Source organism: Hakea prostrata, chromosome 10 (assembly GCF_041222555.1).
Source record: "Hakea prostrata isolate BN-2017 chromosome 10, UWA_Hpros_2, whole genome shotgun sequence".
In the NCBI taxonomy this organism is placed as follows: domain Eukaryota; kingdom Viridiplantae; phylum Streptophyta; class Magnoliopsida; order Proteales; family Proteaceae; genus Hakea; species Hakea prostrata.
The window spans coordinates 30,401,397-30,406,669 of record NC_142609.1 but is presented as its reverse complement, the minus strand read 5'-3'; positions in this window follow the sequence as shown (position 1 = coordinate 30,406,669).

Sequence of the window (5,273 nt, the reverse complement as noted above, 5' to 3'; positions counted from 1 at the left end):
TCACAATCCCATTCCAGTCATAACATACACAACTGATGTCTCATCATATAGAAGAAGAAATAAAGACATGATCAATTGAATAAGTATACATATATGGATTCGTATATGATCAAGTAGTAAAAGAAATACATGAGTAAGGTCCTACTATACTTACAGCATTAACATCATAATTAGAAAATGCAATAACAGTAGCAAATCCATGAGTTTCCCAAATTAGAGTTTCCCAAATTAGAAACTAAGATAATCTAAGTTAATATGGAAACAACCGTCCTTATCTTAATTAGCTTCTATGAAAATCCGAAGATCAAAGGGAATGGTTCCAAAGTTAGCAAATAAACCCTAAACAAGGATAAATACATCATTAGGAAAAATGCCTAGAATATTAGAGGTCAAACGGATCAAATCGGACGAAGAACAAAGCTACTGTCAGCCTTGGTCAATTGGGTGGTAGCTTGGTCCAATCGACCAAGCAATCGACCAGATGAACAGTGACAGAATTTAGAATTTTGATCCCAAACTCATCTTCCGGGATTTAAAACACTCCAAAAATTCAAAGGAACATTAGGAACAATAATCTAAGACTAACTAGCATAGATTAGACACCAAACAATGATCAAATTCATGACTTTCTATATTGAAAACATGACTTTCTAATTTGATAAAAACATGGTGTTCAATGAAAAACAACCATGGATTTAAAGGAGAAAACAAGGATTCATTCTAGATGAATATCAACAGCAGAATCATTCATGAATCTAACATGGAAACAGATCTAACATGCTAGAGAAATCAAATCAAAGGAATGATCATGGCTTCATGAAGAAATCATAAGATTCATGGTTAAAATCAAGTATGAAGATCAATGGAATTAATGGAGATTCATTCCCAACCTTGGAGAGTGTAGAAGAGGTGTTTGCAAGGATGCAATACCTTCTTCATAATCACAGTAGTAAGAATTTGATCATGCAAGAGTAAATCAATAACAAATATAAGAGATTACTAACCTTGATTGAGGAACAATAGATGAAAAACTTGTGAACTTGCAAGTAGATCTTCTTCAACACCAAGAGAGGCTTTGAGAGGGGTTCTCCATGTTCTCTAAGGGTTTTAAAAACAAATGAGGCTAAGAAACACGTAGTTCTAAAATATAGAGCACCAAAAGACCTAAACAGGGGATCTTCAAAGATTTGGTCCTTGTTGGTTGATTGGCTGGTCAACTAGTCCAATCGACCAAGCATGACAGCAAGGCCTAAACAAGGATATCAAGGTCCAAACCTCTTCCAAATCCAATGGGCTTCTCCCAACTCAACATATGACTTACCTAGTATAGATGAATGCCTTCAAATCATGTCCAACTAGGCTTTAGGTCCATCAACTAATCTCATCTTCATCAAGGTGCGGTTTCATTTCCAAATCTGCCAAAGCTTCCAAGTATGGAACACCATCATCAACTTCCATGGGTTATGGGTCAAACACCATGTCTTCCACTAAGATGGCCCATAGTTGACTTCTTCCTTCTCTTCGGGTCTTCGGACCTACAAACAATAGGGTTTTCGGGTCAAGGTTAGGGCTGGATTCCACAGTAAATGTGTTGCATTGAAATGGGCTTATCTATGTCACACCAAGGAATAAGAAGGTCTTGGTCTTAGGAAACTGCGGGATGTAAATTTACCTTGTTTGTGCAGGTTGGGGTGGAAAATTAAACATGACTCCTCTCTGATGATATCCTTCTTGAGGGCCCGACTTTTATCCATGGATGTTTCCCTAAAAAGAGATAGTGTATGCTCCTCTATCCTTCCTAGTCTTAGAAAAGTATGGAAAATTATTTGTCAGCAATGGACGATTTTAAATGGGGAGAGTTTTAACGTGAAATCCCTCACAATCTTAACCCGAAATTCCATATTGTAGGTCCAAAAACCTGGAGTGCAGGTTGAAGGCAACTGTGGGCCATTTAGGTAGAGACCATGGGATTGGAGTCTGAACCAATGGAAGTGGATGGAGATGATGTTGAGTTGGGAATTTTGTCAAAGTTTGGAAGAAGATTTAACTCAGATGTTGAATGATGTGGTAGATGGATCAAGTATTCTTTAATGACACATGTGGAAGGTCCCAAAAATCAGGTAAGAGCCTTCTGGAGTGTAGAACATGAACTAGGGCAAAGCCATGGGCCTTTTGGGTCTTGATTTCTACTTCTGGAACAAAAATTCCAAGGGTTGGTTGATTGGCTTGGTTGCCTCGAGCGAACTACCACCCTGGTTCTTGGTGAAAAGGGCAATTTTGGAAATATGATATTTGAGGTCCTATTTAAGGTTTTTTTTTTTCATTCTAAAATATGTCATTATGATCCAAAGTTGTCAAAGAATGTCAGAGCTTGTCAGAGAACTCTTCGTGAAGGTGAAGGACAATGTGGAAGTCATTCGAAACAATGATTTACTTTCTTGAAGGTTGGTGTTCATCTTCTTCTTTCTAATTCTCTTCTATGATTGATTTTTCCTACTGTCTAGACCTAGTTGAATGCTCCTAGTTATTGTATCAACTTAATTCTTCTATCCTCTTTACTCTAAAGTGAATCCCCATTCACTCTGTCTTATCCGTGAATCTTCCAGATTGACTTCAAAGAAGACCTAATATAGGATTCGTTAGGTTTTCATTCCTTTTGGTTTTTATGGTGTCTAAACTATGATAGATCATGTTCTAGTGTTATTTCAGAATTTTCTTGGTAATTTTAGAGTAGTTCAAAATCCAATCTAGAAGCATTATGTTGATCCAAGTCAATTATGACTGTACTCATAGGGTAGTTGATTGGCCTGGTCTCCTACGGCAACCACCCCGACCAACCACCCTCTGCAGTGTTGGTCTTTTGTTTCTCCTTTCAATATAGGACCTCTAGGGTTATTTCTAACTTTGCACCAATGTGTTAATATAATTTTTTGGGAAGCGTGACATACTCTTTGACTTACTTTTCAAAGTAGCAAATTAATAGCAAGGTGAGGACGTTCGCTTGCACATAACCGTTGTTGCTTTCTTTTCTTATTTGAAATTTGCATGTTGATACACATGTTGTTGTTATAATTTTTAGGAATGATGATTGTGTTACGAAATTACGTAATACAACATGATTGTTTATGATATTGATGTATGGATTAAACTTGAGGCATTATGCACTTGGGATTGTGGATTGTGAATGTTTTGAACCTTTTACTTATTTGTGGGAGGTTGTTGTTGTTGTGATTATGAATTGATGAATGCCTATTTGGGGTGCTCCTGGCTTGGGATATCAGCGGAGGTGGTATGGGACACTATCTTGTGATGCTCACAACACTTTTCACGACTACTATTGGCCATGACTAGAAGGCCTAAAAGAATATGGTTAGGTACCCTATCATATCATCACCCTATTGGCGGGGTATTGATGCCGAGTGACCTGTGGCAGTGGTATTTGGTTGGTGGGTGCCCAAGAGTGTGAAAAGCATGAGGGAACACAACATTGCCGTAGGGGCCTATTCATTTGTGGGGTTCCACATAATAGGCTTGGGCTCGTGGGGGCCCAAGAAGGGGAGAAGCATGAGGGGACACGAGAGCTTCCCGTCCATTATGTGTGGATGACCAATAGGGTTGAGGGAAGGTGTAGTCCAAGCAAGAAATGTTGATGCTAGATGGGGAAGGATACTGAACCAAGAAGGCGAGAAGCATGAGGGGAGGGATTTGACCTTGAATAATGTGACTGAGTAGTTGACATGCATTGGGTTAGGCTTATCCTTGACATGTGCCAATTCATATGCCAATGGTGTGGTGAGCGAGTGGTGACCTAAACCCTAGCCATTGTGATAATTCAAAAAATATGACTGTACCCTTTACCATGTTACTTGCATCAGTTAGAGTTTATAGCATTGTTGCATTTCACTTCATATCATGTTACATTGATTGATATCTTTACTTAAGTTGTGATTATGGTTATATGCTTGTGAACTACTTGTTGAGTTTTTCGAAGCTCACCCATGTGGATATATGTTTTAGATTTTGTTGCAGATCCAAATGCCACAGCAATTCAAGAATATGAGATGCCAGTGACTCATCCGTATTGTGTACCAGATTACAGTTACGACGACATGCACGTGACACATGTGCATACTAGGATTAGCCCCACGCTCCTGAAGACAGAGATGATTCGAAAGATTGAACATTTTGAATTTCATATATACCATTTAGTTAAAGATACTTACTTGATGTAATTCTTTAGAAGATTTGATTCATTCCTTGATTTTTTTCTAAGATAATTATTTTTATTTACAAACCCCCCCCACCCACCCAAATTTTTTTTTAGAACCCCTCCGAGATCCTTGTTATTTGTGTTAAGGAAACTAACCTAACGCATTGGAATAATCAATCACAATAGAAGAGAAGAAGGAATCACACACACACAACACAAGGTTTACTTGGTTCGGTCAGAGACCTACATCCAAGGATGAGATATGCTCTCACCAAGCATATGCAATCTTCAAATAACAGAGGAAGGTTACAGCCCTAGACAGTGACAAAACTCTATACAAAGACTAGAGATAACAATAGAAACAATGGAACAACCACACCTGAATCAAGATGCAACCAGAGCTTCAAGTATCTCCTGCGTGAATCCAAGAGCATCAAATACCGAAGCCTTTACACGCACCAAACAGTATACACTGCTTCAGCCTTGTACAAGAGTTAAGAACCATCACCAAGAACACATCAGGGCTAACTGAAACCCTCAACAGCAGATGAAGAACCAGCAGAGACCGAGAGCAATAACCAGAGAGCAAACTGAGAGGAGAGAGAGTGATATCGTGTGAATGAGATGAGATCCTCAAAACCCCAAATACATATCCTCTAATAAGGTATGCTATTACCCTATTGCCCTCAAAACATAATAATAAGACAAACTATCCTATTACATGAAAAAGACCATACTGCCCCTGCTAACCCCTGTTACATATTACATTCTCCACCTTGACTCTGTCATTTTGCCGATGCATATACCTGAGAGAACACAACCCATCAAATAAAATATATAAAACAATGTAAAAAACAATTTATAGGGATAACAGTTTCAATGAGTTTAAGGCAGATTTAAACTTATTAACAGGTACAACCTTAGTCATGATATCTGCAGGGTTAATGGAAGTATCTATCTTACACACATCAACTAAACCCTTAGCAATAATATCCCTAATAAAATGCAACTTTACATCAACATGCTTTGTTCTTTCATGAAACACACTGTTCCTAGCAAGACA